Raw genomic sequence first — 12,927 nt, 5'->3', positions numbered from 1 at the left:
TCCGCCTTGTAAGAATGACTGGGATTTTTTGCTAAGTAGAAAAAAAGAGAGACATGGTCACAAAAGGTAGTTTCTTGAAAGAGACAAAAATATTTGAACACAAAACAATTAAAAAAAAAAAAGACACCATAAAAAGGGAAGTGATTATGCAGGAAGAAGTGTCTGTAACCCATATGGCAGACAAAAGGATTATGTTCCAATAAACAAAAAGCTGCTATAAACTGCTAAGGAAAAGATAACCCAATATACAGGACAAAAGCAATTTTCATGAGAGAAACTCCAAATAACTGACAAATGAAAGATGTTGTCTTTTTCCATAGTCAGAGAGATGCAAAGGAAAGCAATTATGAAGTACAGTTTTCAAAAATTAAAAAGAACAACAATGAACTACTTCTGGAGAGGTTTTAGGTAAATCAGGCACCTTTATGCACATTGCTGGTGGGAAGGTAAATTGTTAACAATTTTTCAAAAAATATAATTTGGTAATTTATTAATTAAAATACTCGAGCTAAATAACCTATCTTCTGAAAATATATCCAATTCACATATATATGTAAATGTGTAAACACACATATATGTATATGTACTACACACATAAATATGTATTGTTTACACAAGTATATATACATGTTCTTCCTTCTCTAGAGTTTTCTATAAAAGATGATTATTATAGCAATTTTGTGTGGTAAACATAAAACACACAATGAATGAATGTACATGACGTAGATGTACATTGATTCAGAAGAATCATTTTAGAAAGTGGGGTATATACAAATGTGAAAATTATGCATCTATGTAGAAGAAATAATTTGAGTTTATAATGTAAAATCCCTGAGTTATATCTATGACCTATTAAGAAAATATATTTTTAATATTAATGTGACATTATGACCTATTAAGAAAAGCCACTTGCAGAATAAATATGACCCAATTTTCAAAACAATGAAAATCTATGTATGCATTTAAAGGAAATATAAATTAAAAAGATTTACATCTTTGCAAATGTAAGCTTCAATTACCTAGAGTGTGTGTTTAAGTCTAAGTCTAAGGCATCTTTATTACTTGATCTTCCCTGATAAATTGGGAGTTACCGTGCATTTGGATTAATAACATCCTTTTTTAAAACTCTTCTAACAGAAGTTACTGACAATATAACTGACTAACATTAGTTACAGAACTTAAAGGCATCACTACATTATTTACTTCAGAAAAAATGGAGGTGAAATGAATGAGCTGGATCTAGAAGCAGGTGATAAGAGACGAACATATGGCAAGTGTTAGGCAGCACATTCTGGCTGAACAGAAAAGATGTTTAGGCTCTCAGCAGATAAGAGTAGCAGTTGGGTGTCTCACAAGAAGGTAGACCATGGTGACATAAAAAACTACCAGCAGGTAGAGGTGGGCTGGCTGTGAGATCGAAGTTCAAAGTCAAAATGATTAGGAAGGCAGGTTTCTAGTCTCAGAGGAAATGAAGTGCCAGTTGACTCAACAAAGCACATACTCAGGCAGGGAAGATGAGGTAACTAGAAATGGAATATGAGCAGAGCTTTGGTCAGGCCAGCACATGTGGCTGTGTAGGGCTGTGTGATGCACAGCTCCAGGTTATGCCATTTACTTACACTACAGTGCGAAGGGAACCTCCTAAATTTGTCCAAGGCAAGAATCCCATACAGGTTTAAGATTTACTCCAAAATCAGAGTAGATCAGCAACAGAATTAAAAAGCCTGTCAATTATCATCATCATTGTCATCACTATCAATACTACAACCATGATAACTGACATAATCACAATGCAGTGTGTTTTAGAGAACACATTCACTAATGCCAGAAAGAATCAAATGAGTACCCAGGTCATCAGGTATTACAATTACCATGAAAATGAAGAAACATTGCTTTTGGTGTTTTAGTCATAAAGTCTTTGCCCATGCCTATGTCCTGAATGGTTTTTCCTATGTTTTCGTTTTATAATTTTGGGTCTTACATTTAAGTCCTTAATATCTCTTGAGTTAATTTTTGTATAAGGCATAAGGATGGGATCCAGTTTTAGCTTTGTGTATATGGCTAGCCAGTTTTCCCAACACCATTTATTAAATAGGATATCCTTTCCCCATTGTTTGATTTTGTCAGGTTTGCCTAAAACACTAAAATCAATGGTAACAAAAGCCAAAATTGACAAATGGAATCTAATTAAACTAAACAGCTTCTGCACAGCAAAAGAAACTATCATCAGAGTGAACAGGCAACCTACAGAATGGGAGAAAACTTTTGCAATCCATCCATCTGACAAAAGGCTAATATCCAGAATCTACAAACAAATTAAATTTACAAGAAGAAAAAAAATATCAAAAGGTGGGCAAAGGATATGAAGACACTTCTCAAAAGAAGACATTTATGCAGCCAACAAACATATGAAAAAATGCTCATCATCACTGCTCATTAGAGAAATGCAAATCAAAACCACAATGAGATACCATCTCATATCAGTTGCAATGGCGTTCATTAAAATGTCAGGAAACAACAGATGCTGAAGAGGATGTGGAGAAATAGGAATGCTTTTACACTGTTCGTGGGAGCATAAATTAGTTCAACAATTGTGGAAGACAGTGTGGCAATTCCTCATGGATCTAGAACTAGTAATACCATTTGACCCAGCAATCCCCTTACTGGGTATATACCCAAAGGATTGTAAATCACTTTACTATAAAGACACATGCACACGTATATTTATTGCAGCACTATTCACAATAGTGAAGACTTGTAAGTAACCCTAATGCCCATCAATGATAGACTGGACAAAGAAAATATGGCACATATACACCATGGAATACTATATAGCCATCAAAAAGGATGAGTTCATGCCCTTTGCAAGGACATGTATGAAGATGGAAACCACCATTCTCAGCAAACTAACACAAGAACAGAAAACTAAACATTGTATGTTCATAGGTGGGAGTTGAACAATGAAAACACATGGACATAGGGAATAGAACATCACACAACGGGGCCTGTTGGGGGATGGGGGCAGGGGGATGGATAGCATTAGGAGAAATATCTAATGAAGATGAGAGGTTGATGGCTGCAGCAAACCACCATGTCACATGTATACCTGTATAACAAACCTGCACATTCTGCACATGTACCCCAGAACTTAAAGTATAATTTAAAAAAATGAAGAAACAAAGACTCAGAAATGTTCATTGATTTTTCCTGTGATCTCAAAGGCAGTCCATAGTAGAACAGGCACATGAACCTGGCATGTCTACTTCCAAAACCATTCTGTTACCACTGCCTCAAGCTGCTCACATTAGGAAGCAGAATTGGTCCCCAGCATTAAGATTGGACTGACGTTGGGGCCTGCTGAGCAATGAGTCAAACAGATCATTATGTATATTGTAATTCTATCTTGGGAAATATAGTCTTGTTTTTTTCCATACTTAATGGATAAACAATTTCTCCCTGTAAGGGGAGTTCTTGCTGTGTAGTATTCAGACTTAACTTGTCCACACTGATTGCTATTTTTGTTATAGTGACTATTTGTTTAGATAGAACATGTTACAGAAAAGATTTGTGGCAGCTTACAAAAACATGCATAATACAAAATATAATTGAATAAAAAGGAAATAAAAAAATTAAATTACAGGGAATATGAGTGAAGAAAAGAAAACATCCAGCCAAGAATGAGGTTAGTTCACAAAATAAATAAGGCACTCAGTAAAGGTCTCTGTATTTCTTAGAGGTAAACCACAATTTTGTACAACTTTTTAGTAGTCAAAGGAAAGAAAATAATAATTCTCAGTGTTTAAAAGATATAATCACCAGCCAACCAACAGCTTAGGAGAAATACAAGATTTTTTGGTACTGAGGCCAGAAAGATACATTTTCCATTGTTCCATATAATGCCAATAACAGTCAATTTTTATAAGGATCTTAGTATGTTTCAATCATAATGCTAAGTGCTTTTAATGCCTTATCTCATTCAATCCCCATAATTCCATAGGATGGGTATTATTATTGTATCACTTTTTTTTTTTTAAATAAACAAGGAAATTGAAACACAAGATGGTAACTAAGTCATTGAAGGAAACACAATTTGTAAATGCCTACTTTGGAATCCTAACACAGTTCTGCTAACTCCAAAGTTATTCTTCTACCACACAGCTTCCAATTATACCTTAATTTACTCCCTAAGTGTCTGTGAATATCCAATGGAATCATTCAGTATCCAATGTAAGGTAGTCCCCACTATTTTCTCCCTGCCACATGGCTTTGTTTTGTTTTCTCCATTTCACTTGGCACCATCTGAAATTATCATGTTCGTTTACTTGTTCTGTTGTTTTTATTCCATTAGAATATAAACTACACAGCTGCAACAATGATCTTGTTTATCTTGTTCACTATTGTAGCCCTAGTCTTTGTACTGCCTAGGATTCAGGATAAATTCAGTATTTTTTTTGAATGAATGAATGTTTCAGGGAGCAGGAATTCAGTGTCCACTGGAACCTTTTACACATCTAAGAAGCCTATTGTCCTTACTTATTCCTAGTTCCTTACAGGTATTACTTATAAATTCTCAAGTCTCCATGACTTGTTTATGCTCCTATCAGAACGTATTGTTTCCTTAACTTGACTTTTTTTTTATAAGCCAGCTTGGCATGGACTTGATTTTATCAATTTGATTTTTATTTTAAAAGTTATAGTTCATATATAGATGGCATCATCACTTGTAATGCATGACAAATTTTAAAATTCATTTTCCCATAAATAATGGTTGCCGATATTTTAAAGCCCATATCCAAAGAATTTGCCTAGCAGCCCATTCAAGGAGATTTTTCTATATGCTGCCTAAAATTTCCTATTTAAAACCAGATCAGCTTCAAAAAAGAAACAGAAATCAACTTGATGGCTCAAAGCACATAGAAATAACATGTACTTCTTCAGGTTAAAAACCCTAATTCTAGTTGCCATGTTCTCAGGCAGGAAAAATAAACAAATTCTTAAATAATGCAGCTTCACTAGGTCAGCAATGGGAACGTGAAATAATTAGGGGATTTGTTCAACTATAGATACACAAGCACATACAGAATCCCAAGATATTGAGAATAACTGATTGGATGATGTTAATGAATGTAATCAAGGAATCTTAGCAACAAGACAGATTCCTCACTCTGGTCATCCTAAAACATAGTATTCTCAGTATTCTCTAAGTCCTTCAGGATTTCTTGGAATTTGCATTACCTGACTATCATTTTCATAGAGGAGGGCAAACATATCTCACACACACACCACTTCCCACAATTGTAGAAACTGTTTGTGAACATTCGGCCCACCCCCTCAAAATTGGATCTTTTTACTGGAAGCTGTTTGTTGCTAACTTCTTGTTTCAGTAGAAAGTCTAAACCATGTGAAAAGGTAGGCCAAACAGAAAGAAATCTAAAATTGGTGATGTTCTCTTGACTTCGCTAGAGTCAAATGGTCCAAATATGTCATCTAGGTAAGGGAAAAAACAACTTGAGATATGAATACTGGCTGGATTATATTTTCATCCTTCAAAAACAAACTTTAGAAAATGTCTTAAGTAGAAGATTCTGACCAATCTTCTTTATGAAAGGACAATAATAAATAGCTATGGTGACAATGTACATATTTGTATTTCTGAAGTCATTCTGACACAGTGAATAGATTCAACAGTGAGAAGCAGCAAATATATTTGAAATAGCTCTCTTATAAAGAGCATAAGGAAAAGATATTTTCTTTTTAATTAGTCAGAGGGTGGAGACAAACATTTCCTTTATTTGTTTTCTCTTCTAATGTATTGGGTGATTGTTGCGACACTATTGTGACACAGTCTTTGTGTCATGCTGCTGGATTTGTTGTTTAGTTTCATACCAATAACTATTACCAATCTTCTTCAACCTTGTTAAAGGTTTTTATTCTGTCACCCCGTGGCTGGACCACTGAATCTCCTATATCAACATCTTTCTTTCCAAACTTCAACAAGCAACTGAAATCTAATCCTGCACAAGAGAAAATGAAGAGATCTCCAAATCTAGAAGCTTTGCCATTAAATATTTACACTGGCCTAGCCCTGGAAGTATTTCCTTTTGGATCTATGCCTTTACTTGTTATTGCCGATTCCAAGATTCTTTCCACCCCATCACTAGCTACGATAAATAGGAGGAGTGATGGTCAGAAACTATATCCTAAGTTACTGCCATGACTGCTGTCCACCCCCTGGGTTCCCGGAGGTTATGGGACACCAAGAATACTCTAGGCTACACCACCACCAGGAGACCCACAAACAATGTTTATGTGTCTTATCGTATTAAACACTTGGGAGAAAAGGGAGGAACAAGAAATAAGAGTCAAGGAGGTCAGTCCAGTGAGACCCAAGAGTTTGCCTCTGTGATTACATCTATGTATAAAAACTTTATTCTCCCATAGTGACTTGGAATATGATGATTCAGTAAGACTCACTTTTTTTTTTTTTTTTTGAGACAGAGTCTCACTCTGTCACCCAGGCCGGAGTGCAGTGGTGCAATCTCAGCTCACTGCAATCTCTGCCTCCTGGGTTCAAACAATTCCCTGCTCAGTCTCCCGGGTAGCTGGGATTACAGGCATCTGCCACCACACCCGGCTTTGTATTTTCAGTAGAGTCGGGGTTCCAGCAACTTGGGACAGGTTGGTCTTGAACTCCTGACTTTGTGATCCACCCACATTGGCCTCCCAAAGTGCTGGGATTACAGGCGTGAACCACCATGCCTGGCCAAGAAACACTTTTTTAATTTGCCCAAATATTTATCTGAAACCTATTGCTGGTCTTCCTTGATAGGCATTTTCTAATATTTAGACTTACATCACTTGTTGCCAACACTGACCCAAAGAGGCTTCATATCCTCAAGTCTATATAAGTTCCAGATTCTCACTTAATCCGCTGCTGGTTTGAGTACCAGGTATATTAATGAGTTACTTTGATCTGCACTTTGCCTAAAAAATAGCAATAACATTTCTATCCCTATAGTTACTATTTATTAAGTGCTTACTATGCACTAGGCACCATTTAAGAGTTCTAGATGTGTTTTATTATTTAATCTATATACCTCAATGAAGTTGGTAATTTTAATCCTCCCATTTAAAAGACAATGAAAGCTGGGCATGGTGGCTTATGCCTGTAATTCCAACACTTTGGGAGGTCAAGGCTGATTTGAGTTTGAGACCAGCCTGGCCAACATAGTGAAACCTGTCTCTACTAAAAATACAAGAATTAGCTGGCTGTGGTGGTGGGTACCTGTAAACACAGCCACTGGGGAGGCCAAGGAAGGAGAATTGCTTGAACCTAGGAAGCAGAGGTTGCAGTGAGCCAAGACTGTGCCATTGCACTCCAGCCCAGGCAACAAGAGCAAAACTCCATCTCAAAAAAAAAAAAAAAAAAAAAACACCACGATAATGAAACAAAGACTTAATAAATCACAAAAGTCACATACAAATTAGAGGGGACAGAGCAAGGATTTGAGCCACAAACACTATTATGCTGTAGCTATTTTTAACTATGTTCAGTGTTTTCCCCACTCTTACCACTTTTCTGGTAAGCTGACTGATTACCTGAGTGTGGATAATATCTTAACAATAACAATACCTTCACCCAGCTTAAGCTAGGGCCTTGATTTATTTTGATAACTTTTTCACATTCTTTCTCAAATCTCTCCTGTAACCTGCAGATAATTTCTTTTTGGTTCAAGTATTTAAGAACTGTTGTGTGCCAAGGACTATATTAAGTTAAATGAAAAGCCGTGTGCCTTTCATTTTTTGAGTTTTTTTTCATGTCAGTAGAAACCGTGTTACTTTATTAAAATACTGGGTTTTATTTCAAATGTCACAATAATGTCGCAGCCAGACTGGGTCTTTACCCTCCCAGGAAACAAATGAAATGGTTAGTTAAGAAGCAGACTTTAATTGTTATGAAAAACTAATATTTGGCTGAAAATTTTTGAGTGGTCAAGACTTCAAGAATTTATGTAATGAGTCCCCACATTTCCATCTGTTCTCTGTGTTGGTCCTCTTTCCGCCTCTGCCCAGTGATAGCCTATTCTATTCTATGATTTCCCTCTGTCTGCATTCTCTCACCCACTCACACAGTGTTAACTGCCATGCTTGGGTCTGTGCATATCTCCCAGGTCTAAAGGTTTGGCCATGGCCTGTCTGAACTCTAGACTCACATTCCAGTTGTAGACTAGCACTGTGAGTTAAGCTTCATCAATATGCTCAGAGAGAAACTTCTAGGGACTTGTAGCTCTCATTTTTCCTAAAGCAAGAGAAAGAAACACGTTGTTTCTACCACCTGAGTCACAGGGATCATAGTGAGAAAACTACAGCATTTTGCTAAGTGGTGCCAATCCCATCACAGACGGGCAGGGCCAAATGCCCAGAAAGCCCAGTAAAATCAGCCATTAGCAGTGAGATTTTTAAGTGAACTATTGAGTAGTAACAAGACAGTAAGCTTGATTTACAGGCATTTATGATTACAGGTAAATACACAAGGAAAGAAGGAAAGGGGACAAAGTCATTAACAAAAGGCACACGAGAGAACAGTTCCTAACTGTAAAACAAAAGGCAATTTTAGAGAGAACTGAAAGCTCCAAGTAAATATTTGCTCCTATTGTTTTCATTTATCTGCAGATCCTACTTTTTGACATTATTGTGGAAATTTTGGATTAAAAAAGGTTTTTCAGGCTCCAACATAAAGAGGAACAACACTCCCTTTCTTCCTCAAAGAAAAGCCCTAAAATAGAATGTTTTGTATCTCCTAATCAGAACATTGTCTTTTTTTGTTCTGTTTACTTCTTTGGCTATTTTAAATAATTCACCTTACTTAAGATTTAAGGTCTAAGACCTATGAAGCATACATAATTTGCCCAAATGAAAAAAATAAATAGATCTATATTACAATTATATGAAGAATTTATAAAGAAAGTAGCTTTCTCTGAGATAAGCTCACCAAATTCTCTCAGTAATATTAATTGTGCAATTGCTAAGAAAATAATACTGCCCTGGTGCGGTGGCTCACGCCTGTAATCCCAACACTCTGCAAGGCCGAGGTGGGTGGATCATGAGGTCAAGAGATTGGGACCATCCTGGCCAACATCTCTACTAAAAGTACAAAAAATTAGCCGGGTGTGATGGTGCGTGCCTGTTGTCCCAGCTACTCAGGAGGCTGAGTGAGGCAGGAGAATTGCTTGAAAACGGAAAACAGAAGTTGCAGTGAGCTGGGATCGCGTCACTGTACTCCAGCCTGGCGACAGAGCAAGACTCTGTCTCCAAAAAAAAAAAAAAAAAAAAAAAAAAAAAAAGGGAGAGAAAAGAAAATACTATATTTGATATAGCCATCATGTACTTCCCCTTCTCAGGATCAGTGGCCTTAAATCAATGACTGTACTGGGAATATAAGACAATATATAAAACTGAAAGTTACTATACAAAATTTTTAGCAGCAATTAAATTTTTAGCAGCTGTTAAACATGATGCTATACAAAGATATTTAATGACTCAGAAAGCCATCCATAATATAAACATATAAACTAAGTAAAAAATTGCAAAGTACATATATGCAGATTTCATTCTTTTATAAAAGTATATGCACACCTGTAAACAGAAAAGAATATATACAGAGAGTAAGATTACCTTGGTTCTCTAACAGTTAAGGAGGTTTTTATTTTCCTTTTTCCTTATCTAAGTTTTCTAAATATTCTACAACTCTATGAAAATGCATAATTTTTAGAATCAGAACAAAAATATTACTAATTCTTCCCTGCCAATTCATTGCACCTGGAGAGCAAGGCCTATCTTTAGTAATGATAATCAATTAAACTAGCTATCTTAAGGCTTGAGTCATCCTAATACTGAGTGTGTATGATCCCAAACAAGCAGATGCACCGAGTGGTCCAGGGTCCTAACGTCACGCAGACATGGCTGAGGCTTAGCCTCTAGCATTTCCAGAGTGCATTTCAGCATCCTCCTTGCTGCTTTAATAGCTAGAAATGGTGAAAAGCAACAGATGGTGACACTTATGACTGTCAGGATGCCAAGCTCAAGAACGGAATTTCTACTTCAAGACTATTTTGCAAGGAGACAGTAATAGCTGGGGAAATCTAAGCATGAAGCTTTTCACAGTGCAAGTCTGGTGATTATATAAGAAGGTGATTATATAAGATGATCTTATAATTGAATAGGAAGCATTAACAATATGTTAAGAGAAGAACAAAAGTTCAACCAAACTCCTGGAGTAGACCATTGAATTTCTTTTTCTAGACTTTCTTAAAAATAAAATTTAATTGGACACTATATTTTATTTTTTATTAATATTTGTGAAATGGCTATTGGGGATCCTTTAAGTCAAGTCAAATGATTTTGACTCCTGGAAATATATTAAGCAATCATCAGTATTCACTGACTAGCTATTTTGCATTTGCTATTGAAAGGTTATAGATACAAAACAAGTATATTTTTTCACAGAATTTTCACTCTAGGTGGGGGAGAAAATGTAACACGAGATCACATGATAATAGGTAATTAAGTGTTAAAATTATGTGCTCAAACATGTTTTCTTGATAATGAGATGCACTATTTATTTAAATACAAGCTTTTGAATTGTGTTTCTTTTGGCATCAACTCATTCTTTCATTAGATAAAGAGTTTTGAGCCCTTATACTATTGTGGTCACTGGAAATACAGCAGGGACAAAACAGAAAAATCCCAATCTTGTGGAACATACCTTATGATTGGGGAAGAAAGAGACATAAAAGGTAACAGCTAGGGGCACTCCATAAGCACTACAAAGAAAAATAATGCAGGCAGGTAGACATAAATGTCTATGGAGGCTGTAGTTTTAAACAGAGTGTCACGCTGGCTAGGTCTAAGATAGCTCCCGCCTTCTTTCAGTGATGTCATATGTTCCCAATGTTTATTTTCTTTTTGGTTTCACATTTCTACTTTTGAAATTTCTTCCTTAAAACTATCCAAGCTGTCTGTTAAAAATTTAAGTAGGAGCCAGGCACAGTGGCTCATGCCTGTAATCCCGGCACTCTGGGAAGCCGAGGCGGGATCACTCGAGGTCAGGAGTTTGAGACCAGCCAGCCAACATGGCAAAACCCTGTCTCTACCAAAAATACAAAAAAAATTAGCCTGGCATGGTGATGCGCGACTATAGTCCCAGCTACTTGGGAGGCTGAGGCAGGAGAATTGCTTGTACCCAGGAGGTGAAGGTTGCAGTGAGCCTAGATTGCGCCACCACCCTGCAGCCTGGGCAACAGAGCAAGATTCTGCCAAAAAATAAATAAATAAAAATAAAAATAAAAACTTGTAGAAAAAAGTAGGAAATTCACAGCAGGTTGAAGTCAAAGAATGCAATAAAAAAATCATTCATCATCTCAGTGTCCAAAACAACTGCATTCTGTTATTCGACATTTATTAATTTAAAAATCATTAATGACCCTTCATTATGTGCTAGGCAAAAGATTTGCAGGAATTGTGTTATTCTAGGTAGAATAACAAGAAAAACAAGGGTAAAATTCTAGGCAGAATAGGCTCACTGTCCTGAGGTAGAGAGAAGGCCAGAGCAGTTTGCAAGCAGTCAGAAAAAGGTGATGTGGTGGGAGATGGGCTCAAAGACACAGAGGTAGGCCTATTGTGTGCTATGCTTCTCAAACCTCTGAAAATTCAAGCATCCTCCAGAATGCTTGCTGAATGCATCGATTCCTGGGATCCATCCCAGAACTATGGAATTAGAATCCTTAGGCAAGAGTTCTGGGAATCTTGGATCCCAGGTGATGTAGGATGTAGGCTATGGGAAAATGTTTGAATTTTAGTTCAGTGGCAATGAGAAGGCGGTTGTGAATGTGTGTGTTTGTGTGTGTGTGTGTGTGTGTGTGTGTGTGTGTCTGTGTGTGGTGTGATATGATCTGATTCAAACTTTCTGCTGGTCACTACAACAAAAATGGAAGAGTGGGTACAGTGACTAGTTAGCAGCATGTTTCAATAGTTCATGAGGGAAAGAAAAGCCAAGACTCAAACAGAGATAATGGTTTTGTTGTTGCCATAGGCTTGCTATAACAATTATATGAGATAATACTTGCATAGTTCTTAGCATGCTATCAATGTTTTATACTTAACAAAAATATAATTTACTTATCACTATCGTGATTCTTTTTCGGTCAAAAAGCTATTCAATTGTGCCAATTTCAAGTGGTCAATAATCTTTTCCACTCACTTGTGATGCCTCACTTATCACTCTCTAATTTCTCATATGGACTCAAATTGCTCTACGATTTCTGCTTTTCCATTTGTAAATTTGCATGCATGCATTTTTAGTAGTTTGTTTAACCAACCTCCTTGTATTGCAACTTTTAAAATCAGATTTATTCTCTTAAGGCTTCATATGCATCCCACCTAGGAACTTGGGACAGGTGTTCTGGGACTATATTGAAGCGTATCTGAGTCATACCTCACCTTATAGTAGACTTGTGCCTTTTACCAATTTATTACTTTGGATTTGGTATTATATTTGCTATTTTAATAATCCCATATGCCCTTAACACATATTAATTCAAAAAATTTCCCAAAGTCTGTGTTTGAACCATGCTTTCTAGGAGTTTGCCTACCATAAGCAAGTCACTTAGCTCAAGAATAAGCCTAGATATCTGCTTCTCCACAGCTTAACACAGCACCAACTGTCCCTACTATATAAACAATCACCATCAAGAAGTATATAGGCTACCATGTTTTTTCACAAATTTGAGACTTTTTGGGGTCACAACATACTAAAGCACAGTCCTCATTGGCAAACAGTCTGAATTTCTAGACATATCCCAGGGATCCTAACTTTCTCATATGCCAGGAAAATTTTTTTTTTTTTTTTTTTTTTTTTTTTTTTTTTTT

This window comes from Cebus imitator, unplaced genomic scaffold (assembly GCF_001604975.1).
Source record: "Cebus imitator isolate Cc_AM_T3 unplaced genomic scaffold, Cebus_imitator-1.0 Scaffold41, whole genome shotgun sequence".
In the NCBI taxonomy this organism is placed as follows: Eukaryota; Metazoa; Chordata; class Mammalia; order Primates; family Cebidae; genus Cebus; species Cebus imitator.
Note: the sequence above shows the minus strand (reverse complement) of the source record.